A 27,054-nucleotide genomic window follows, 5' to 3' on the forward strand; every position below is an offset into this window, starting at 1 on the left:
CTGCAAGCACTTAACAGATTTATCTGCGGTTTTAACTCGCAATTGAATTTGCGATGTATTTGACGTAAAGCTCTGCGGTTTCTGACGCCGTTTCGATATCGATGGATCGTCGTCATGACAACCGACTACAAACAGCCAAAGCGGCTTGTTAGTCGGAAATTGACCCAGTATTCTGAATTCGGCTCCTTCGAATTTTCGAAACCGTTTCAAAAATTCCGAATAATTCCCGCGCTGTCTAGTTTTGACGGGAAAAATGAATGGGGACCCGTAAAAGTCCATTTAGCTTTCAAAATGTCGCTCGGCGACGAGAGAATTTCCGGGAAAGAGATTTTTCACGCAAAAAACGTCAGCTCCACTTGACGCATATCCGGAACGCCGCTTGAAACTTTTCGACCGAAAACCCAACCAAGTATCGGATTCGGTTAAGCAACCGCGAAAAGAAAAAAACTTCAAAAAAAAAAAAAAAAGAAAAAAAAACGAATCGCTCCCGCGGCGGAATCGAGCGCGGCGCTGCGGGTCGTAAATTATTTGAAGATAACGGAGAGACGATGCGACGTAAGGGCGCGTGCACACCAGGTGTGCAGACAAACAGAACAAAAAACCAAACGGCGCCAAGTGCGCGCGAGTGTCGTCCCGCGACAACGTAAAATTAATTACCACGCGATGTAATCCGACAACTTAGTTGCGCGACAACGTTCGCGTTATATCTCATGCCAAAAATGCGTGCGTTTTCCGCAAAATCTGATACTGCCGAAAAATTAAAAAATATTATCCGCTTTTTTTGTTTTTCATTTTATTTAAAACCATTTTATAATACGTTTTTCATGCGCGCTAAGTAAATATTATCTCGAAGTAGCGCAAAATTTTCCGTGAATTTGCCAGTTTAAAATTTTGGCGAAATTCTCTCATTAGCGGCCGGAACTTCCATTATTTTCCGCATATTATGTGTTTATCTCGTTTATTTTATAATGATTCTATAATTTTCTGACGGGAATGTATTTTGCCGACGTCACATCCAATTAATTTCGATATGCGAGATTTACCCGCGAAACGCGCCGAATTTCTCATCGCCTCTAATATCACATAGTTTCCAGGATATTCTATCTCTTTGAAACAACCACGCGCTCGTGAATCACGTTTGTTTATGTTCGCGCGCTTGTATATATGTACATATGTTACACGCGTTGCTTATATCTATTTTGCAGTGTGTGGCGTGCATGTACCGAACTCATCTGCAGCATTTGCAATGTCTCGCACGACTTGGCTTCGTTCCGCTCTACAATTTCCATATTTCTTCACGCGTGACCGATTGAAAGAGAGAAATCTTCTCAGGCCGTAAAATGTGTTTTGTGATTTATAAATAGATAAAAGTCACGGTCGAATTAGTTTCGATTTTCATTTTTTGAGGGGGTGGTTTTTTCTCGCATTCAATTATTTTCTCGGATTAATTGCAAAGTATAAATTTCAACGCGTGAATGCGTACCGCGCACACACACACACACACACGCGCGCGCGCAATACATACGTGTATAACACGATGTGTTTTGCGTGTAATAATATTATAATGTCGAGACGAAACGATACGCGGCATCAACAATTGTAATACATATTTAACCCGACAATTGGAAACGAGATGAAATGGAAATAATAAACAGATTGGAGAGAACGTCCAGCTGGTTTGCTCATTTATTAATGTAAAAAAAAGTTACCGCTGTCTTTAGTTTATATTTTGTTTATTACAATACTTTTTGTTTTTGGATTAGATTTGTTAAACTGTTGCCCCTTTAAAAAAACGCTTTCGTTATGATTCTCTTCCGTTTGCAAATTTTTATGCAACGTTGCGTCTTTAACAAAATTGTTATAAAAAATTTTAAAAAGTATATTCAAGTAACAGACGTTTTGCTTGTTTGCTTGGATAAGAGCAATCTAGTCGGCTGTTTTATTTGTTGTGAGTGCGACTTAAAAACAAAAAAAAAAAAAAAAATTCATCTTAATCGGAATCTCGGTATCCGGCGGTACATTATGTCGTCGCGATGCAGAATGACAATGAGGCTCCGAACAGAGAGTGAGTCGCGAACGCGCCATCGCATCGATTCTACGTAACGATTAACATGTACAAATGTTTTCAAGAATCAGTGATAACGCGTAACCATCACTTGATACTTTTTTTTTCTTTTTTTTAGCGAAGTAACGTGCTGTCTACACGTAGAAGCTTTTTAAACATTTAATTTAACTCCACGGTCGAACGAGCCGGTTCGCTATTTTCGTCGCGACGATGATTGGCTGTTTAATTATTTCGCGGTTTTACTCCCGTCAATATATGCGTGTATTTTTGATCGTTCGAAATTATTATGAGGTACGTTATTGCAAAATAAGCCAACTCCACTCGCGCACGTAATTCTGGAAAATTGACAAAAAACTGTTTCCGATTCGAGCCAACATTCCGACTACACCGCGCCGTGACTATCGATTTTCTGACATTAATTTTAAATGGGGTTCTCTCCGCTGCTTTAGGAGGAGCACAGTGAATAGATCGGCGGACAGCAAACTCCACGCGAATATGAATGAAAAATGGTGAAATGTGAATATTGCGCTCTCCGGTTTTGCGCAACGACGCATGTCCGTCAATTATTATATTGATAATCAATACGATGACGTCACGGTATAGCAATACGCGAGCAATATTCACATTTCAATGAAAACATAGTATGCTACTTACTGTGTCTCTGTTGAATAAATTCGTTCGACATAGTTACCTACATTCGCGCTTGTAAAACAATTGTGGTTACGAGGGAACTTCCTCGTCACTTCTGACGTCACACGATCCAAGGTGACTGACGTAAGCTTCCATCCTAGTTTCTTAACTTAACTTATAAATAGACGACGAACTATTTTCACAACGGACAAATTAAGATTGATAAAAGCGCGGAAAAGCTAAATTTTTTTTGCGACACGCGCAAAAGTTCGACGATAAAATCGCGAGCGCATGCGCGCGAGATAGAGATAGAGATAGAGAGAGACAGTTTCGAAAGATAGCGCGCGAGTGAATGGCCTCGGGAGAGCAATTACAAGTTTTTATATGCAAGCAACATAGTTCGGATAAATGTTTGTGTCACATCAAGTATTACGCGCGTTCGATAGCAACGTGCCGCGAAATTGAAAATTTGCGTAACACACAACTAGTTCGGCAAACAACTTGTGTGTTGTGTTTAGTTTTGTTACACGCGCGCGAGATTGTAACGGCACTCGAATAAGTGACTGCGCAAACAAGATACGATAATTTCTCCAAGTTCTCAATCAGTGAACTTGAACAAACCGATCAACTTTTAATTACTTTCGCACGAGAGAGTTTCGAACAAATGTTTATTCTTTTCCCAAGGGCAAAACAATCTAAACTTATTTTTTCTCTTTTGTATTTTTTTTTTTTTTTCGTTACGTTGCCGCATCGCTAATTACCGCGCGCGCGCGCGCGCGCGCGCGTGTGTCTAGCGAAACTATCTTATGTTTTTAGCTAAGTAAACGAAGGAATTATTGCCGTGCAATTTTCCTTGACTCTGCAATACACCTTGGCATTTGTAACTTTTACGATTTTCCGGACTTACAGCGATCTCGCTGAGACATGACGTTGCAAAACAAAAAAAAAACACACATCTCTTGTTGTCCTCTTACAATCGCGACTAAAAGCCAATGATGACTTTTTTGATCGCTGTGGCGACACACGCGCGCGCGCGCGCGCACACATCGCGACAAGAAAAGCTTGTACATTCTTATCTCGATTGCGCAACGTTAACATCGATCACACATCGTTCTTACTTCGTTTTTTCACGACGTTCGTTTCCGACATTTATTTCTCGTCGCTCGCTCATTTTTACGACCGACTTCACGTTTGCGCACAAATCACTGTACAATATGGCTCGGGTTTTAAGCGAGTTTCAAACGGCTTCAAACGGTGATAAGACGTTTGCGACGTCGTTATCCTTCGTCCTTGAGCTTCAAACGTTTACGCAAACGTATTTCACTTTGAATAAATATTGAGAAATAAAATCAAACTATTTTAAATAAAAATATTGTGAATACGCAAATAATTTTTACTCTTGAGATTTAATTATTAATCTTGCAAGACCTTGAACTCGTATATCTTTAAATATTCTTTAAAAACAATAAAAAAAAACTAATGTTAATTTCTTGATTTGGAACGTTGAGAATAAAGCTCCGTGAATTTTTACCGATTTTTGGCAACGTCTTAATTAATGAACAAATAACATCGGACAAAATAGATGTCAAGGTTCCCGGGAGTTGTAAACAACATTCCGATCGCTTGGATAATAAAGTTGATCGAATTGTTTGCGTGTTTTTACGCGATGGACATACAATTAGGAGAAATACGGTTGGCAAGATTGGATAGTAATTATTATTGTTACAAACGCTAATAATTATCACGTATTACCTTCATCTGCTTTGATTTACATATGAGGCTAATAATTAATATTCATTTATTGAACATATACACGCTGCTCTCGCTTGACCCGGCGCAAAGGGAGAATCGCAACGGGGCAACGGTTTTCGTCGTGTGAACGGAAGCGACGACGACGACGACAAAATCGATTAATCGGCCCCATATCGCGGGTCGAGGTTGTCACGAATTTCTTTTATAAATTCGGTTCGCGCGATCACTCGCCACGACGCGATACACACACACACACACACACACACACACACACACACANCACACACACACACACACACACACACACACACACACACACACACACACACACACACACACACACACACACACACACACACACACACTCTCGCCGCCTTGTCAACAGAGTATTTTCATGTGTTCGCATGACGTAACCAGCCGTAGCTTTGACACAATGGCGCAACACACAATTCGCTCTCTCGTTCGTTTCATCAAGCGCGCGCGAACTCTGAAATTACGTTCCCTAGGAAACGTATCGCGCGACAACCTATTGAGCGACGAAATGTGCGGCAAGTAATGGAATTTCCGCGCGCACGATAATCGACGTTTATCCTACGAATCTCCCTCCCCCTTCCCATCCCCCATATGCCCTTCGATTTATACGCAATAAATTTTCGGTTGCCGAAGAAATTTCAACTCACGCCCGCGAATATTAATATTCCTCGATCGTCGCACACACGGAAACACTGCTTTGAAATAATAAAAAGCAAAAATAAAAAAAAAAATAAAAAATAAAAAAAATTAAAAACTAAAAAATAAAGAAAACAGCCCGCGGGATATAATTTCGGACGCGGAATGTTAAATAATTTTTTTCAAATCGCGAGAGAGACTAACTTTACAGGAAGGTACACACCCCGCGGTATTTTTCAATCCGAGGGATACCATGGTAAACACGTAACGTCGAGTTCTTTTTTTGTGTTTTTTTTGTTTTGTTTTTAACGCAAATAATAGATAACACACGCGTCTCGATCTCGCTGGCGGATGTTTTCCGTTTACGCCGACCTCCGTTAAACGCATTACCTAATTTGTTTTCCCGATAACGTGGCCGCGGCAAAGAGAGAGAAGGCGCGGCGGCGGCAGCAGGGGTCGCGACGAAATGTGGCTATGTGTGTTTCGCTCCCGTTCGCGCGCAGACAACACACAACTGCCGCTCCACAAAGCGGAAGGTCGGGGATTCGCGAACGAGAACGGGAGTCGGGGGAAATAATTGGAAGATTACAGTGATTCGGCGTAAATACGACTAATACGAAGGACAAACAGACGAACGTCACCGCCGATAATTTCGTGTCTTCTGCCGCACACGCGGAACATCATTAATCTGTCGTTCCAAGGTAGCCATTATGGCACACACCGAGAAACATTTTTCAGAGGTAACGAGAGAGTTCGGAAGCGTTCGATTGATTTTCCGATTTCTGAAATTTCAATAATAGATTTCTATAATCTCTTTGCGCGTTTGTTCCCGCGTGTTATTCAGAGGAAGAGCCAATATTGCAATCGTACATTATTAATTTTATGGCCGCTCGTTAGTTAGTTCAATGACTTTTGTTGGCGCATAAATTTGTAAATGTGTGTGTGTGTGTGCAAAATTCGCGAAGTCGATATTTTCTACACAATTTCGCACAAAAATGTTGCGCTAACGGTCTTTGAATTACATGCGATCGAAAATTCAAAGCCACTTTGCAAAATGACTCTCGGAATCTTAAAGAGAGAAACGAACAACAAGACCTTGTAATACTGCGAGAAGGAACTTGAAGACCTTTCAGCTTTACTTCGAAAGAATCTTTGCTTCGAGACTTCGCGAAGTACCGCAATTCGCCCGCAGGCAAGTCAGTTGATCATCGCTGGCGATACGCAATTTTGCGGACTCGAAAATTGTTGCGTGCGCGCAAATGCGTATATAGAAAATAATTCCGCTCGCGCGCAAAACTGATAGACATCTAGCCGATATCAAAATTTATTGACTACTGATTATTGAATAGTCCATTAACAGAGTTTCAACATCAAAGAGAGATTATTAGACTCGACGCAATTTTGTTTCATTAAAAAAAATTTAAAAAATAAAAAAATAAAAGTTGATTTTTGCAACGAACGTCGAACGATACTTCGCGAGAATACTGAAAAAATATTAATACTAAAAAATCTTATAATTAAAATTGCAAAAATTCAATGTTTTAAAATGAAAATCCTATATATACACACACACGCACACAAATATTTTGCACACACAAGGAAGAGATTTTTTTTTAATCCGTCGCGCGAAAGTTGCACGAGTTTATGGGACGCAAATCGCGATATATATATCTATATATATATATATTTTTTTACATTTTTTATTTCGAACAAGAACTGGCAAAGTAAATTGTTTGCTTTTAAAACATTGCGCAAAAATAAACCCGGTACGATGTGTTTGCACACAACACGCGATCCCGCGACGATCCGGTAATCGAACGTCGGCCTCAACTACTATTCAACGAACATTCATTAGAGACACGTCATGCATGAAGTGTACGTGCGGTGAAAGAAGTTGAAGCCGGATGAAGTTTCGCATCGTGAAGTATCGCGGCAATGTTTGATTCATCGTGTGGTATCGACTCTTCACGCGAGAGAACATAAACCTCTTCTCCCAACAATAATTTCAGGATAAAAACGTTAATTAGACAACCATAAAAAATGATATAAAGTTTGTGGAAGCGCGCCGAGCGCTCGATGAGCGTGCAAAAATATTTTATAAAAATGTAAATTAATACATGTATATTTATAAAACACATGTATATTATTACATGTAATATATTGTAATTATATGTATATTACATTTTTGAAATATTTTTTGCGCGTTTATTCAAGAGAAGACTCGGCTACCTCGAAAAAGAAATCGTATCGTTTTTCTTAGTTGACAACTCCATCAGAGTATTTCGATTATTTTTGTTAATTATTATTACACACATTACACATAAATTTCGCGATAAATTCTAGACAAATTCTCAATTTTCTCATTACACGCGCACAATCTTCGAGTTGAAATAATTGAGCAGTTTTTGAGCGAAATAATTTCTATAAATAATTTTTGCGAGATATAGAAATATTAATGTTCAAATACCGCGGAAGTCAAAAAATTAAGTTAAACCATCATTTCTCGTGTGTCATCCTTTATTCTAAAAGACAATGAATTTTGGACGAACATATCTCTAACACGGTTATCTTCCTCCAAACATTTCCTCTAACAAGCAAGAGACAGATATAGTTACGACGAGACGTGCCGTGTCTTCAAAAGGATGACACACAGCCGATTGGTCTCGGAAATGGATTTCGCCTCAGGAAACAGAGAGAAGTGCGCACGAAATTTCGTATATATATAATAATTACTTACACGAGCGGTGGATGCTGCTGGGACGTCCTTCCGGTTGAAAATGGAACGCGCCGGCCGATGTCGGTGGCGCGTCGATAATACAATCGCTAGAGCACTGCCGCGAACGCCGTGTTCCACATTACTTGCCATGCCGAAATCACTGCGCAAACAAAGAGCAGAACGTGAGTCGCGCGTAATTGCGTCTCACGATTGCGCGCACATCACGTTCTAATATGGGCGCGCGGCGCGCAACCGTATAACCCAAGATTTCATTTAACAATTAAAGGCCCTGTATATACACGCCGGAACGTGAGACGCGATATTTATTACCCTCGAAACGGCTTTTGATGTCTCCGTCGTTTTCCCAAACGAACGGCGGATTGTTTATCGTTCGCGAGGAGGTTATACGACTTAATAAAAGGACGTGCTAAACACGAAGCGGCAGGGTGTGTGTGTTTTTTTTTTCGTCTCTCGCGCGCAACACCGCGTTGTTATCTTCGATCCTTTCGCTGAAGGCGTTTATCAATGAGCAACGACACGTCGATGTGTGTGTGTGTGTGTGTGCGAGCGCGCGCGCGCGCGCATGTGTGTGTGTTTTTATACGTGAGAGAAAACGACGCGCGCGACGGCGGAACTACCAAACAAGTTTATTTCGCAATCGGTATCTTGATAGATTTGCCCTCTCGCCGCGCCGCTCGGTAGAATCTAATTTTTTAACGAATAGCTTTCCCCCACCCTTCCTTTCTCCGAATTATCTCGCGCATTTAATCAGCACGACCGACGTGTGGGTAACTACAATACGTATACACAAACGTACGCGAACACGCGCGCGTAACGTATATACATACACACGAAAGCGCAAATAGACGTGACAATCTTCTCGTAACGGATTAAAATATAGCAAAATAAATCGCTCAAAGTCGCTCGCGATTTATCTTGCGATCTGGCTGCGCGAGATATTATACGCGCAACAATCGAGTGGAATCGATTTTTCTGTATACAAGCCGCCGCTCTCGAGTCTCCTGCGTATTAGATGCGAAAGTGGGTCACAAGCCTAATTGCGTATATTTTTAACTATCAGAGAGATCTTGTAGCGTCTTTTCGACGACGTCGCGTTCAGAAAAGATCAGCGCGAAGCAGAGTTTTACGAAGTTAAATCAATCGGAAAATTTATGAATTTGCGTTCTCAAGTTTGCGAACAATTAAAACGCCGCCGCCGCCGCCGCCGTCGCCGTTAATCAAGACCTTTCCAGACTCTCGTTATAAAGACAGACTCTCGTAAATTTTCAATAAAAAGGTATATTTCTTTATTTTGTTTTCCGATAAAAAAGACACTTCGCCGTTATTACTAATTCGCGGATGGATTATTCAGTCGGGTCGATCGATGAGAAACAAAAGTACACGAAAATACACGAGAAGAATTGTTCGAATTCTCGAAAAACTTGAACGACAGATAATTTCGCTGTCTTTCTGATTGTTATTTTTCTGCGATTGCAGCATAGCGCGATCGTTGAATCCGATTAAAATGTTATCAACCGTATCTATGCGTATTGTGTTGAGAGCTACTTAACATGTATATGCCTGTTATTGCTGTATGAATGATGCAAGTAAAATTTTCACGCGCAGGAAGCTTATCCCGTAATTATGAGGTGAATAAATGCCTGCGTTAAATGAAAGCGAATTTTGTATATGTATACGCCGGTAAATGTGATTTTCATGCTCACAGAAATTCAAGCTCGTAATTACAAAGACCCGAATCGCATCTAAAGCTCATTATTTTGTTGGATGTATATAATCTCGCGTCTTATTCTGTTAATTGAAATAACCATTGCTAATGTACAAATAGACGGGGAGAGAAAGCTTTGTGTGTTCAAATTGATAAATTATCCAATAATTTTCTCGAAACAAAAATCGCGCGTACGCACACGCTGTTGCAAAACAGCAAAAAAAAAAAAATAAAAAATAAAAAATAAAACAAAGAAGAAAAATACAATTGCAACGCGACGTTATTGCATTTAATTATATACGGCGTAATTTAATGTAACTCCGACATGACGTTTTAATTGTAAAATCAAATTTTTTGAAAAAGACGAACATTACAAAACCATATGTCAATATATCGCATCAATCTCCAATATATTCACACATATCAATATCCAATATCAATCACGCGGGGAATTTTAACCACGCGATTAAATTGAAATATATATGTACGTGTATTCATATGTATATACATATATATATATATATACAGATATTATATATATGGTAAATATATAAAATAAAAGCACTAAAATATTACTAAAATATTCGTACAATAAAGCAAATATATTTAACGAGCAAAGGGAAACGTCTACATAAAACGTTCAAATATCCGTGTCAAAACATTATTTTTGTGTGTGTGTGTGTATTTATTGACAAAATGTCTTTCGAAATCCTGATAAGTAGATTTCCTGATACGAGCAGATAAGTACGTATTCTTGCGATACGACATAGATATCCTCGATATTATTCCCTCTCAACCTACTATTCAAATAAAAAATATTTGTGCGTGGAAATGACATACGGCGAAGAAATCTCACGCGTGTGTGCGTGTACACGTAACGCGCGCATGATCGATCCACCCCATCGCATTAATGAGAGTTTAAACCCGAGGAGATCAATTTTCTTGGATAAAACGGACGTTAAATAATTCAAACGTCGACGATACATCACTCTCGTCTCGTGTTTCAGGTCATCGGAAATTTAATTTGTATTTTTCCATGGAAAATAATTAACGCGGTGGAAAAAAAAAACTAATTCGACGAGCGATCTAATGATGTTTAATTAGTGAAATCGAGTTTAGTTGCAACAGAGTCGATGAAGTCACGTTTATTAAATTGTATATAATTAATGAAATTATATAATTAATAAAATTAGGTTAGGTAACTTAACGAGCTTCAATAAGATTTAATTGTTAATAAAATTAGATACACAACTTTTTCGCGAATTGTATCTCGCCGCGCGGACAAAGACCGGAGCGGTGATAAATCCTGTCATAAAATTTACGTTTACTTTGTAACGGAACACACACACACAAATACGCACACGCGCACTTGATTTTTTTGACGCAGACTAAATTACGGAATGACGGGGGAGACGAAGGAACAAGTGTGTGCCTGACCAACTATAAGTGAGCGCGTTCGTTTACTTCGTCCCACCTCCGAACAGGTTGTCGCGCACATACTTTCGTAATGGAATCTCAGTTATTTCAAGGCATACACACGCATACGCACGTATCGGTGCGCGAGACTCGTTCCCGTTGCTCGACATCGGCGTGTGCACACACGACGGCGGCGTCGTCGTCGTCGTCGTCGTCGTCGTTGTCGTCGTCGTCGTTGCCGCCGTCGCGCCGTGAGTTTACGCGCGCGCCATATAACCGGCGCGCGAGTAATCGACAAAGCACGTATGTTCGACATCGTAATGAGTTCGCATACCTTTTCCAAACGGATACTCGAATATTCGCGGAATTAACGCAAACGCGTCACCATATACGACCGTTTGCGGTAACCCGCGCGAACACAAAACTATTGCACATTCCGATGTGATTCCCCCGGCGTTTCACACGGCACGGAGGGAAAGAGACAGACAGAACAATTTTCTCGCGCGAGTATTATGTGTCAAAAGAAACGTAGAAAAAAAAGAAAAAAGAGAGAAGAAGCTACACTTGTAACACCGCGCGCGCGCGCAAAATGTTATTGTTTACACGCGAGATAAATATTGTTTTACACACACCCGACAAATTGAAAGTTGTAAATCTCATTGCGACATAAAGCCCCAAAAGAATTTAAAAGCGGTAAATAGATTTTAGAATTTATAGGTAAAAAATACTATTAAAGGTTTTCATGGAAACCTATACCGGGGAGGGGAGAGAGGAGAGGGAGAACGGAATATCGAAAATCGATAAACAGGCTTCATGCGGTGTTAGGAGAGCAATACTCCGGACGTGTGTGTCAAAATTGTGTCTCGTGCAACGTCTCGTGCGAGTGCGCGATTTTAACTCTCGCTCTCTTTTGCAAATGAAAATTCTCGTTTCTCTGAAGAAATGCAAACAAGAGAGAGAGAGAGAGAGAGAGAAAAAGAGACTGAATAATACCGCCGGGAGACACGAATGCACCACACGTGCGCAAATATCCAGTACGAACCCACTTTGCGGAGAACGAGGGGCGACACTTCCGACGTCGCAATGTCTCGCATTCGAGCGGATTCAAACTTTGGAAATTCGCGTCGCGGAAAGTACGTTATGCGGTATATATACAATATACCACCCGCCGTCACCGCGAATATTTGCATTTGCTGTGCCATTTCTCCGCGCGCCATGGTTGTTGCGATATAGCGGAAACTATACCGCGCGACATGTGTCGTCGTCGACAACACGAGATCTTTGAAAATTCGTCCCGCGTCCAACAGAGTTACCGGGAAAATACTTTCCGTAGTCCTATCTTTCCGCGACAGAACCCATTTCCGCATCGGTACGCTCGAGCGCGGCCATCTTCAAAAATGTATATCTTCTCCTTCGGGAAGATATTTGTTACCAACGACCCAACAAGGCGTGGCGGCGGCGTTTATGATGAAAATTGCGAGAAATTTGTGCGAACTACGTGAGAAATTCATTCGTTTCGTAGAAAACGTACACATAATTTAACTTGTTAACGCCAAAACAATCAAAATTCGTCAAAACGACAAATTTTTATAAATCACACAAATGTTCCGAGCAATCTAAAAACAAATAAATGTGTGAAATATATTAAAAAGTTTTGATAGCCAAAAGACGTTTCAATTAATTACTTACGTATTAAAAAAATTAAACATAACACATTTTTTTTTTTAAGTACTCGTTAAATTAACTGATGTGAAAGCAGATATGCACATTTTCAACACCGATCGTTCCAGTATTGAGAAACGAACGTAAACGCACTCTTGCGTGCTTTTCATAATTTATATATATGTTGATAGCTAAATTATATTGTGATATATTTATGTATTTACGTTTATATATATATATATATATATATATATATGTGTGTGTGTCGGGTTAAATAATAGCACATCGTTACGTATATATTGGGTCATTAAGTATGAAACTCCGACAAACATATAAATATATTTTAATGACTCAATCACTTTCGAAATAATAATGGAAATTTATTCGAGTCACGAATGCAATCAGTCCACGAACAAACTCTTGTCTATGACTTCGATTATTATCACCATGATTACACTGTACATCACGTCAATTCTAATTTATATCGGCCAATTGTTTGTGCGACAGATAATTCTCCGTCAATATTGTCTTGGAAAATAAGATATGCAGTCCGTCGTTGATAAATGTCAATTTGTATTCGCACACGTATTGCATATTACATCGTATGTAAAATAAAACAAAAAAAAAAAAAAAGCTTTGCATGGAATATATGTGTGACTTTACGCCTGCACATATTTTGTCCGTCGTGTCGGAAAAACTTTGCATTCGACTTGACGACGGAGCATTTGTTTCCAACTTTGTAACAAACGAGATTTCGTTCCAGACTCGCGATTTAGAACTATCTGAACACGTCCGAGAGGAAACAAGGATATGCGACACTTTCTAACTCGTGTATCCACGAAGAGAGAGCGAGAGATTATCAGCAATCTGTGTGTTATTTAAAATCGCAATTTCATATATTTTATGTAATTATCGTGCAGTAGATAAACGTTTAATTATAATAAACGTTTCTTCGCGTATAAATATTTTATCACGAAATTTCGTTTAAATGGAGGTAACCGCGAGACGAATTGCGTCATAATTCAAGGAACGCGCTAACGACGTAATGTTATATACATGGAGACACACGTAGGGAGAGCTAACGACCAACTATACAAATTCTCGCGAGACCTCATTTACTACGACGAGGAAAACGCAAGTCGAAAACTCTGTATATAAGTTTACAGAGTGACAATTCTCGAAACGTGACGTTATTATTATTTTCCACATCCTGTGTGTAACTTTTTCCGAAATTCTTCTCAAACACAAATTTTACGCGATATTTTTTCTACCCGCACGCAAATCCGTCGCACGTGCGTCGGTCCGCCGAGCGTAAATATCAAATATAAGAGAACTATTCCATTTCTATTTGCGCAAGAGAATACCGCAAAAATATTATTCCATTTTTTTTTCTTTTTTATTTATACGTTTATTTTTCGTTCGAATAAATCACTAAAGTAAATATACACGAGTGTGTGCGTGTGTAATAATCAATTGTACGAAATTCGCTGGCGCGTGAATAAAGATTTCGAGGAAAATGCCGCGAGTGTAATCATAATGAATGGTGTAATTGATACAAAGAAACAGCGTGTGTACTTTTCATTTATAAAAACAAAAAAAAAAAAAAACAATCGTCTGTTTTTACTTTCTAACATATCGGAGTTGCAATATCTTACTTAGGAATGAAAAAAACCATTAGTTTCTCAGATAGTAATCTGTCTGTTGGTGAATACGCATTCATGTGTAATCTGTCACATTAGTAAATATAAACCCATGATAAATTACCTAATTAAAAACAGTAACTTTATACGATTCGCAATATCTCGCACGTGTTTTCGATGCCTGTTCATTGAATCATTATTTATCGGTTTTCCGCGCGTTTTCAAAGCGCAAAAAGAAACAAAAAATCGCGCTTGCTGCTCAACACGCCAATTAATTAGAAACTTCCGCAAATTGATTTACGAGCGTTATAAAAACGCGATAATTTACGGGGTGTGAAAGTCGATTTAACATAATCAGTCTACTTCTCGCGCGTGTAGAACTGTTAAGCTATGCGTGCGCCCTCTCGCGGGAATTTATATCTACCGTGAAAAGCACTTCTCGATTGCAGAAGCGTCGAGTAAACATAAAATCGCGTTAGTTGCCCTACGTTTATATTCCCGTGGGAAATTTTCGAGTTCTATCTTATATCGTACGTTTAGCCGCGGAAAACAATTCCGGACGGAGTCCTCTCCCTCGTCGGTTTTGTCACACACGCTCCAAGTATGTGCGTGAAGTAATTAAAATGATGAAAGAACTCTACTTTTTTTTCCCGCACGCTCGCGGCTTTTTAAAGAGAAACGAACGGACAGAAATCTCCTTGTGACCATTAAAATTAAAAATTCTCGAGTGCGTTCAAAAACACCGAGGGAGTCCCCTATAAATTCTCAAGAGAAATTTTTTAATATAAGGAATTTAAGTACACTCGTACGTAACACTCAAAGCGAGAGACACGTGGAAAAATCAAAGTTTTTACAAAATGCAGGAAAATAAAAACAACAAAGATTGACGGGGACCGCACGATACGTTACGTTTGGCGCGCGATATAGGCATTTTGTTCAATTTTTTGAAAAAAAAAACACATTAGAAGTATTAAAAATATTTTTACGAACGGAAAGAGAAAGAGATTATAAAAACGAGAGTTTTCTCTTCGATATTACGTACCCACTATATATTCCTCTGTCACATTTATGCCGGTCGTATCGCAAATTGTATGCTTGGATGTACGTGCTAGATCTTTATGTTTTTGTCGTGTCATTTCAATCCAAGTATATCGCCTACGTGACGCTCACATTGGACTTGTGTCACGTACAAGCGAACTACAAACGTTACATAACAAATGAAGAGGATTGGCTTTTTATCTCTTCGATTGTCGCGCATGTCATGAAAGTGCACATTAACTTTAATCCGTTGATAAATGATTTCATTCACCGTGCGTAGAGAAAAAGAGCGATAAAAATGTTAAATTTACTTTCTTCGACGAGGAGGGGTTTGTGCAATTTACGCGTTTATATATAGAAAAAAAAAAGAAAAAAAAAAGAAAAACACAACAGCAACAATATGTCTCTCCGCAAATCAGTCGAGAAGTTATTAATCCTCAATGAAATCTGTCATACACGGTTTGACGCGATAACAGAGTTGGACGTCCTGCGTGTCTACGAACCGTGGAGAAAAAAGTGCATCGATAAATCACACGCCTATAACAAGAGAGTTACGCCGCGTGTTTACATTTCGCGACTTTTAAATTGTCGTATATCACGCACGATTCGTATAGAAAACACACACACCCACACACGCACACACGTTACATAGTGTCGCACATTTTATTTATTTATCTATTTATTTACTTTGTTTAAGAGATACCGCAAAAAAGCACACAACGGTATACCTTTTCGCGCATTAGCGCACATCGCGTTGCGTGTGTGACGTCAATGCAAGACGCTTGATATAGCGAGCAAAAGAATCGCGGAGTTTAGGAAAACCGCGTTATCGCGAGAACGATATCGCGAAGAACAACATTTCGAGAAAACAAATGTTGTTCTTGTGGTATATATATATGGATCAAGAAATTACGCGTCTTCCCCACATCAGAAGAAGCTTGCGCGCGCGCGCGCGCGAACGAGTGAACGGAAAGAGTACACGACTTCGTGTGTGCGTGCGTATAAACATATGCATATATATATATGTATATAATAACACTCGACGCTATCGTAGCGCGACGTGGTTCTCGGCTGTAAACACGAAAACAACACAGGCCAACATACCTTCTCAGGGCCGTATCGCACGTAGCGGATTGGCGCGCGCGGTTTCTCGTCCGAGATATCAACAGGAAGGCCACTTCGCCGCTTCAGATGACCTCTCTTTTTCTATGGTAGGAATTTGAGATAAGCGATGACGCCCGGGAAAGGAAACGAACGCGCGGACACACATCGCCAATGCGACCGCGACGCGCACAAAACGAAGAAAGAAAGAAGAAAAAAAAAAGTAGCTGCTAAGGACTGTATTACAAGCGACAGGCAAGCGACGCAGCGTCGTGCCTCTCGATCGAAAAACGTCGATGGAAAAACGTTGGCAGGTTTTTTTTTCGACGCGGTCACGTGGAAGACGAAAACGCGACGGCGGCGCCAGCAGTGTTCCGACGCGATCCTAACCTTAGAGAGCGCGGGGAAAAGGACGCTGATATAATCGGGCGTAAAAATCGCTTGGAAGAACGCAGAAGCGAGTATCGCTCGCTCGTGTGTACACGCACGAAAACACGGTCTGTGCGTCCGCCGCGATTCATGTTCGCTGCCGCTAGCACGCGAGACGGAGAAAGAGAAAGAGAGAGAGAGAGAGAGAAAGAAAGATATATACCGACGCGGAATGAAGGGGAGACGTGGTGGGGAATACACGCGCGCGCGGCTACGACCGAGGGAAAAGCGGGAGACGCGCCGAAAAATATGATGGTGGGGAAAAATCGGAGGAGGAGGAGGAGGAAGAGGAGGAGGAGGAGGGGTAGAAAGATGGATAGAAGAGTAGAAAGCGAGAGAGAGGGAACACACAAAAGTTCCGACGCGTAAAAATATTTCCGTGTTTTGGTGTGCGTCAGTTCTCTCTCTCTCTCTGTGCGTTCTTTCTCTTCTCTCTCTCCCTCTTTCCACTTCTCTCCTCTCTTCCTTTTCCCTCTCTGTCTTTCTCTCGTTCTACGTCCGACGACTACTGGAGCAAGTCGGCAGCGTGTGTCCGCCTCTTTGCAGCCTTTACTCGAGCTCAGCGCTCTCGCTTGTCTCTTTTTGTACACTTAGAACGCGGAGAGCAGTCGTAGAGCGAAGAGAAGAGAGTGCGTAAATGGCGGAAGACGAAAGGGTGGGCGGTGCGCAAGAAGGGCAGCGGGAATGGAAATGCTAATCTTTGAACGATAGGAAAGTGCTTTCGCTTTTTATTGCCCGTTCGTTATTCTTCTCGACGAACGAGTTTAAGTGATGATTCAAGTTTTCGACGCACTATTTCTTTTTTTAACGCGCCGACTGTAAATCCAGTAAATCTCAATAACCCGCTCGAGTATACACAAAAGAAGAGAGAAAAAATTATATACACGTTACGTACGCGCGTTGAGACGCGCGTGCGCGCTTACACGTACGCCGCCGCCGCCGCCGCCGCCGCCGCGTTTTCGTGACGATGACAATTCGTGATATTTTTTCTCCCGGAAAGTTTTCTCCCCGACTGTTAATTACAACAACCGAATGACTCTCTCTCTCTCTCTCGCGGACATGTTTTCCTTTCTTCGCGAACGTATAAAAGACTCGAGAGGAAAAAAATTCTTTTCTTAAGACACAGAAATAATATTATGCAATGTGTTACAGCTTTCTCGTGGAAAAAAAATGTCTCCCCAATGTGCAATATACACGCGTCGTTCTCTTCGTAGCGATTCGAGGGTGAATTACGACGAGTTTCGCGCGCGCGCGCGTGCGTAAGCGTCTTTCTTTTCTCAATAACACACAGTTGTGTAAAAAAATTGCTACTTTAACTGTACGAACGAGAGCGGCGCGGGCTGATGAAACGACGACTACTACTACGACGACGACGACGACGACGACGACACGGCGGCGGGACGTCACCCGGGATGCTCTAATGACATCACGGAAGCGCGAACGAACGTTGCGCGACTCGCAAAAAAACTTTTGATGAAATATCCGCGAGTTTCGCTAATAGTTTTTTATCGCGCGCGTTTTTTCCTCCCCAGAGAAAGATAATACTCGAACGACGATGATCAACATCGAAAAAGAGAGAGACATTTTTCACAGTTTTTTCATCACTGCGCGTAAAAAAAAAAAAATCTCCGTTAAAAGAAAAATCCTTTCATCCGCCAATTTTTTTTTTTTTTTTTTTTTTTCAAATTTATTCGCACAAAGAGCAGGTGTAAGCGAGGAGAATGCGGCGATTAGAATGTGAATGGCAACGGTAAAAGCTTCGCAAGCGCGCTCTATTAGCATCTCGCGCGCGGCTGTCAATCGTCACCCGCGCGCAATTGTCGAGCAAGTTCAACACTATCAAATTCCGACAATTTCAAAGCTCCCCCCTCCCTCCCCTCCGGATCTATTTAGTCAGTCCCGTGTGGCTTTGATGTTTAAATGCGCTCGCGTATGTAATTTCTGTGAACTGTTAATAAGGCACCGAATCGCGCACGATCGACACACGATCGATTTGAGCGCATCATATGTAACCAAGTACGTACACGTGTAGACAGATATGTACGGAGAGACGGAGGATTGTTAAATATGCGAAACGAGACGTAGATAGCGACGTTAATTTCACATTGCTCGTTGCTTTTGACAAGTTTCGTCATTTGAAGGAACTATAAATGTCAAACGCTCTGCCTCTCGTTATCGCGCGCATTTTTGCGCGTTGACAGCTCGCTAAAGTAGACGCTCTCTCGCTCTCTCTCTCTCTCTCTCTCTCTCTCTCTCTCTCTCTCTCTCTCTCGATGAATTTTATTTTGACGTCGCGCCAGCTCGCACTTCAACTGTTGCAAAATTAACGAGTTGGGCTTTGAACTCGCCCGCCTGTCGTTCGCGCCTTATTCGCAAGACACGGCTCCCTCTCTCTCTCTCTCTCAGGCGCGATTTCCATTTTATTTCCAAATCTGGAAAAAAAACTGAGACACGTTTTCTCAAGCGCCAAACAAAGTCATCGACGCCGTAAATGGCTCTACACTCACGGGCGAGCTGTGTCGGCGCGTGTATACGAATAATTGAGCGTTTGACGTTTTTTGTTCTCTCTTTCCGAAGAATGAAACTTTGTGTGTCAATGACAACAACGAGAGCAAATGCGATATTACTGCCGACATCTGTGCGTCGTTTCGGACGCAATCCTCGTCAATCGTCCCGCGTGTGTGGCGAATTCGCTTCAAACTCGAGAATACGCATCAAGACGTATCAAGACGGGAGGGGGAAAGAGGTAGAGAAGCAACGACCGTTATTGGATATATTGTACGGTCTCTGTACGATGTAATCGTGTTTCGCGGATCTGCAAACGCGAGTTACCGCATAATTCCGCTTACTACGCACGTTACGGAGTTTAACGAACTTTGTTCCGAATGGGATAAAACATTTAAACAATTGACACTTTACCGTCAATGTGTTTTGTTTTTGCAACAAAAAGGATTACTTCAGAATCCTTTTTAGTTGCACAAAAAAAAAACTTTTTATCTGTAACCGTAGATGTTAACAACTAAAAGATATTAACTAAATAGTAAAATCGATACGACAATATGCCAGATGTATGCGCATATGTATGTATTCTTTAACTAATAATTAAATTAATAATCATTATATAATATGGAAATTTTTGAATTAAATTCAGTTCAGAAAATTTAATTAATATATATAGAATGTTCGAATTGTGCATTTCATGTATGTGAAATGTTCAGTTTCCCTCCTCGGCGAAAATGAAAAATTCCATTGCGAAAAAGACAGAAGTCGAACCCAAATCTCCCGCATTCCGCGCCTTATTTTCGCGGACATACTTCAAAAATGACTTACGAGTCAGACAGACTGTAGAAGATCCACTTCAAAATCAAATATCTCCGCGAAAAATCAATATTTCCTCAATTTTGTTTTTTGAATCGAAAGTTTAAACAATTTTTCGTCGATCACAAACGACAAATTGAAAAAACATCTCTGGTAATTTTGAAAATAAAGCGTTTAAAAAACCTAATTTTTACTGGAAAAAACGCCGATGCGCAATTGTCGAGCGGGTCTGGAAGACCCGTGTCTGTCGGCGAAAAGTGAATTCGGTCACCAGATGCATCAGGTGAATTTCTCGCAATGAAAATATCAATAAAGTAGAAAAAGTGCTAACTATATGATCGGTATCACTACTTATATAAAACGCGCAATTGTCTTGTCTCTTGCCCCACACGCGCTTACAGAGAGCTGTGAATTACGCTCGGTATGTTGCACGTACGCGATGTGTTTTTATCGCGGCACACCGCGCGAGATAGTGGTTCACTGAAACCTTAAATTTACTGTTACACAGTTATCAGATCACGCTACACGACGCACGAAAATGTATGTGTGTATGTGTTGCGCAGCTACTTATTCCGAATTACGCGAGTCGTTTGTTTTGACGATTGCGTAAGCGCGGTCGAGAAATATATCGCTCTGTATCTGTAGGTTTTTTGGTTGCAAGAATTTACGACGGCAAACAATCGCGTCTGTGAAAATGCGAAACTGTTCGCTTCAAAGCGCTCTCGCTCTCTCTCTCTCTTTTTATTACGATAAAAGTCGAACGACGAAGCATTTCTCAGTTGACGTCGGTTAAAAGTAAATCGTTTTTTTTTTATTGCTTGTTTTGCAGAGAGACTTGTAACGCACTTGTAATTTCAAATGTGATACAGTTAAGATATCGCCAATTATGTTGAACGTTTACCTTTTGGATCTTTGATCCGTCATCAATATGTGAATACGAGAATGGGGGAAAAAAAACGGCGCGAGACCGCAACATTAATACGAAATATGCAAAATTATGCAAACTACCGTGAATGTTGATTTACTCAGTCATTATGTGGTTTTTTTTTTTTTTTTTTTAACGAATCTTGAACAAAAAAAAAAAAAAAAAAAAATGAGGCGAGAGAAAACACGAACTGCCTGTGCGAACACTCGCACTTTTTGTCCACTTGCAAATTTAACGCATCCAAAAAAAAAAAAAAAAAACATTGCACCCTGACAATACATCCTGCTTGAACTCTCCGGACAATTCCGCGCGCTCTCGCATTCAAATGGAACCTTTGTGTCACGCGTCCGACAAACGTTATTGTAAATAACGCATGCCGCCGGCGTTTAACAACAACATTCTCTCACTTCGCGAATCGCGCAAAGCTCTGCTTTGCTTGCGCACCGCGCCCGCGGAAAGCCCCACACGATTGAGGGAAACAATGAGACAAACAGATGATAATGCGCTATCGAGAAGCGAGCGAGCGCGGTATGGCGAAACGTGTGCGCGATCATCGTGGTTCAATGATTCTCCGATTCCGATGATATTACGCGCGCCCGCGAAACGAAGAAAAACCGAGGCTTTAACGCTTCGTTGTCGCGTAATAAATGTATACACACCGGGAGCGCGCGCACAAAAATTTCGAAATTATAAAATATCGCCTCTATAAATTGGAAACGTCGCATGATAAATTAAACACACAACGGAATTTTGCCGTTTCAGACGTAACGGGGGAATGTTAATGAACGTATTAATGTCCGGTGTGTGAAAAAGAAGCGTGTTTATATAGTTGGTTTATTTTTTTTTTTTTTCGATAACAGAACAAAATGCGTGTATGTAATTAATTACCAGTGACATATAAACATAATTAACGCTCAGAAAACGACGTAGTTTTTTTTTTTTGTTTTTTGTTTTGTGTCGAGAGTTACGAGAAGACGTCGTGCTCTCGCACAAAATCCTTAAGAAGAGACTCGCGCGCGGTTGAAGGTCATTCGGAAAATAAAAAACGCGCATAAAATAAAACGTTTTGACGTTAAATGACAAAGCGCGCGTGAAACACAACGCGCGCCAAATTCGCAGTATATTGAATGGAGAACACGCAGGGGGCGATCGATAAAGTATCGATCTAACCTTATCAATCGGCTCTCGCGGAACTAACGAAGATTTAAAGAGTCAACTTGTTTTTTTTTTTTTTTTATAATTCGCGACCGTGCATCGAATAGACGAGTACTTTTCGAAAAGAGCGGAATTAACGAATCTCCACTCGAAATCTTCTTTCGCGTAATTCAATTGAATGTACGCTCGTGTGTATCGAACACGACTGTAAAGAGTTGTTATTTTTAATCTGACAACTCTGATAAATCTTTCATCACGTTTCTCTTTCTCTCTCAATCGTATCTACGACGAAACACTTCAACAATATTCACGATCGTCTGTCTTATTTTATGACGTCTTATCTCTCGATCGTATCGAAAAGTTAAATCACGAAATTTTTCGGTCATAATGAAGCGAGAAATCGAGGAATAAATTTGTGTTGCTTTACAACGCAAATATTTGTATACGCGTTCAATTAATCCAACTCTCTCCCTCTCTCTCTCTCTCTCGTGTAGAATTTTGTAATTGCGCTTTTTGCAACGTTGCATTTTCAATCGTCTATATTTTATTTTTCTCTTTTTTGCAATTCATTATATTGTATAATTGATTACTTTGTAACTTATGTTATGTTGTATTTATTATGTAATTTTTATTTATATGTTCGCTCGCGGGCGAGTCGCAAAAGAAACAACGCAAAAAACAAATGCTCGTTCGCTCGCTCGCTCGCTCTCTCTCGAAGTCACGAATTTTCAACCTCACTCGCTCGCTCCGCCGCGCCCGAGTATAGATTTATTGCCAAACGCGTCGCTCGTTAAAGTCAATGCGTGAGAGATGGAGGTACGACAGTCTTACGCGATGCCACGCAAAAGCATTGACTCTTTACACAGCGCGTGATACGTCTCTCTCGCGAGATGATGACACGTTTCCTCATTCAAAAAAAAAAAAAAAAAAAAAAACTCCCTCCGGCGTCTCGTCTGATCGTGAAGCATATTGCGTTATGATTCTACAAAGGACTCGGATTCCAATTACTTAATTGCCCCGCCACGTAGCACATAATATACGTAACATCTCTATCTCTCTTTCTTTCTTTCTCTCTCTCCCTATCCCCCCCCCTCTCTCTCTCTCTCTCTCTCTCTCTCTCTCTCTCTCTCACGTGTAACAAANCTCTCTCTCTCTCTCTCTCTCTCTCTCTCTCTCTCTCTCACGTGTAACAAACGACCGACGATCTTGTGAATAAAAAAACCGCGAGGCGAAAATACGCTATTAATAAAACGCTCGCGTAAATACATCGACACTCCGGAGCAGCTAGACGCAATTTTTTGGAAGGACGCGTCACGCGATTACGATTTCTCGTCCGAAAGAAAATATAGGCAATATTGCGCAACGATACGCACACACAAACGTCTCGCCGCCGCCCGAAATAAACTGTCACTTGCCTTTCAAAAACTCTCGATACGATATAGAACAAACAAAATCTATGCTATATAAGAAACGAATCGTCGTTTTACCTACTTTTCTTTTAGCGCCCCCCGAGTTATACCAATGCAAATCGCGGTATGCGACGATGAGACGCGTCGAGTCCTCCCGCTTCGTTTAGTCGCGCGCCGCTCACACACACACACACACACGCACACATAACCGAGAAAGAAAGGAGAGAGAAAGGAAAGCAAGAAAAAAAAAACATTCCGCCATTTGTTCGCTCGCGACGCGCACAAATTCACGTTTGATTTTTCCATATACGAATCGCACGCAGAAGTTTCGTGTGTTTGTAAACACACCGCGCACACGTTTTCGACAGACCGTGCGAGGAGACGTCGACGCACCCGACGCGATTTACAATAAAACTCTCTCTACGCGAAAAGGTATATACACTCTCTCTCTCTCTCTCTCGGTCGATCGCGGTGTCATCGTATTACAACTCCTACGCCATAGTCCGAGTCGAAGAATCCGAAGTCCGACCGTAACGGGGAAAGAAACGCAATATGGAGCGGAGAAGGAGAAAGAGAGAGAGAAAAAGTGAGTGAGAGCGAGCGAGCGAGTGAGAAAGAGAGAAAAAAAAAAGAGATCGGGGAGGGCGGAACTCTCGCACACACTAGAGTCTTGGCTTCTTCTTCTGCTTCTTCTCACCACAATATTTAGCGTGAAATACGGCCGGATGGGTTTATGGTGACGTACGTATTGCGATTCGCATTACAACAAGTACAACATCAACACACTCGACAGCAAAAGCCGCCGAAAAAGATAAACAAAGTCACGTAAAGTCACAGTGTGTGCCGCGGTGTGGATATATACGATGCGGTTAAGTTAACAAACAACACACCAACCTTCCGTGGGTTTTCTTACGGCGCAATTTACGCGTGAGATACCGGTAAAGAGACTGGTAGAGTGCTGCTCTCTCGGTTTCTCTGACGTTTGCTTGACGCGCGAGAACTTCAACGCCGATCGCGCAAAATCTATATACTCCCGAGAGAACGGAGAGATACGAGAATTGGGAGACTCTCGGGGCGCGTCGACGTGTGCACGTGAAGGAAACGTGAAGAGGACCGAAACAAGGACTTCGTGGGGAACTTCCCACGTGAGAGAGATCCGGGAATCCGCTCGCCGCGCTTTTTCCGCCGATCTCGCCCAATCGCGGGAGCACCCTGCGCCGCCGGCGAAACGATCAAAACAGAGAGAGGAAGGAGGGCGCGCCGCAACGCGACGCGACGCGACGCGCGGCGGCAACCGGGGGTTGGTGGGGAGATAGAAGAGAGGTCGCAGGCATTGAGCGGGCGCGACAGAGCGCAAGCGAGGGAGAGAGAGAGAGTGACACGGCCGAGGCGCGCGCGGAAGAGAGACAGCTGGCTCGGAGCGTCAGACAGTTGGGAGGGGCGGAGGGGAGCGAGAAAGAGGGACGATCCGCGTCTTGTATATTGCGTAGTAAGCGCTTGAATGGATTACGTCACGCGACCGGAGCAAGCCAGAGGGTAGAAGTGCGTAGCGCGCAACGTCGTCGTCGTCGTTGTAAACGTCCGAATCCGATGGCGGGCGTCCATCATCGTCGTCGTCGTCGTCGTTCTCCTTCTTCCTCTTTGCCTATCCCTTTCCGTGCCACGCCGCACGCACGGTACAATGCACGGAATGACGCGCTAAGCGATGCGCCGCGCGTATAAATCTAAACCAGACGAGAGAAGAAGCGACGCGCCGTTGCTCCTTTCTCTCCGTCGCGGTTGCGACGCGTCGGCTCGCTCGCTCGCTCGCTCGTTCGTTCGTTCGCTCGTTCGCTCGCTCGCTCGCTCGCTCGGGCTGGCGTTGAGATACAAACGCGCGATCGATCGCCCGTTTCGTACGTTACCCGTGCCGTATATAAAGTGTTCCGGGGGGCGGAGAGGGGGAGAATCTGCCCCGGTTTCGAAGACGACGCACATGCCTCTCCTTCCCCTCTCCCCCTCCGCGCGATCGCTCGCGGGGAGCGTTGCGCACCGTGCCCACGTGCGTTCACACGAGTCTCGATCGCGTCTCGCGCACCCATGTACTCGCGTTTCTTCCTCCACCTCGTTCGCCATTCCTCTCTCCCCCTGCCCCAACCCCCGCCCTCCTTTCTTCCTGTCTTATCCTACTATACTCTCTTCCCAGACGCGCTAATGCGCGTGTATGTAACCGCGCATACGGGGTCTCTCCCGCACGTATTTATATATCCTCGCCATTTCTCTCTGTCTCTCATGCTCGTCTTTCTACGAGGCTTTGAGAAAATTTACGCTCCAAGCTTTTTTTTTTCTCTCGCCGCGAATCTCTCTCTCTCTCTCTCCTCCCCCCTTCTTGTTAACGTCGCGAAAAAGATGTGTGTGCGCGCGCGTGTGTATAACATTTCTCATTCAACCACCCGCTTTTTTTCTCGCCGGTTTTTTTTTTCGCTCCGCTTTTGTTTTCGCCTCGTGAGAGAGACGCGCGAGAGCACACAGCTTCTTCGCGGCGGAAACAACGCGCGCGGCGGCGGCGGCGGCGGCGGCATCACACACGTGGACAAGTGTGCTCGCTGCTCTGCTTTTGCTCCTCTTTCGGAAGTCGCTCACCTCGTACGTGTCCGTCGTGAATGCATGTGCGGCACGTGAATCGTGCGTATCGACGATCATGTAAAGCAGCACAGCGGCGGCGGCGGCGGCAATAGTCGTTGTAATAGCACCGACGATAATAATAAACGACAGCAGCGAAACGGAGAAGCTGCCGCGATCGGTATATCATTCGTCTCTTCGTTTCTTCCGGGAACGTATACACGGGGGCATGTAGACACACGGCAACACACACACGCGCGCGCGCGCGCACAGAATACACACACACACACACAAGCGTATTTAAACACGCGCACGCGCGCACATGTACACGCACACTCGGTGGATTCTCCGCCGTTTGTACGCGAGTGAACTCTTCTGCCCTCGAACGAGAAACACACAACGGCAACGCGCGCGCGCGCACACACACACACACTCTCTCACGGCTCGCCTTCTCTTCTGTGGCCGTGTGTGATGACGGGGAACGACGAAAACGCAACACACCCCGTCAACGAGTCAGCTGCTACTGCTGCTCGAGTCGGGCGATTATACACACCGGCGCGAGAGAGAGGCGATTCAACGCAGCCGCGACGCGCAGCGGTTCGCCGTGACGGTCGTTACTGCGCGCGCGTATATCGCGACGCAAACGCCATCGCGCGGTCGTCGCTTAAGTGAGCGCACGTCTCACGAGAACGTTTTAACGGTAGTCGGTGAGAATTTTTTTTTTTTTTTTTTTACGGATATACGCCGCGTACTGTGCAATGTGTGCAAAAGCGCGAGAAGATTGAAGATAAAAGACTCGTTG

General features: G+C 42.6%; 1 protein-coding gene across 4 annotated transcripts in view; it reads right to left on the reverse strand.

Annotated features, from left to right (window-relative positions):
* LOC109853415 (insulin-like receptor) overlaps window positions 1-26,745 on the reverse strand; it is an 87,352-nt gene extending 60,607 nt beyond the window's left edge. For 2 of the 4 annotated variants that reach the window (XM_020425543.1, XM_020425538.1), the window contains exons 1-2: window positions 26,274-26,745; window positions 7,854-7,992 (exon numbers count right to left, since the gene is read on the reverse strand). The gene's annotated coding sequence lies outside the window, so the exon portion shown is untranslated. Of the gene's footprint in view, window positions 1-7,853; window positions 7,993-16,418; window positions 16,521-24,545; window positions 24,628-26,273 lie in introns of those variants that run through there. The other 2 variants (XM_020425539.1, XM_020425541.1) reach the window with 2 other exon arrangements.
* Between the last annotated feature and the right edge of the window lie 309 nt (window positions 26,746-27,054).

This window comes from Pseudomyrmex gracilis, unplaced genomic scaffold (assembly GCF_002006095.1).
Source record: "Pseudomyrmex gracilis isolate BER0280 unplaced genomic scaffold, ASM200609v1 scaffold_48, whole genome shotgun sequence".
Lineage (NCBI taxonomy): Eukaryota > Metazoa > Arthropoda > Insecta > Hymenoptera > Formicidae > Pseudomyrmex > Pseudomyrmex gracilis.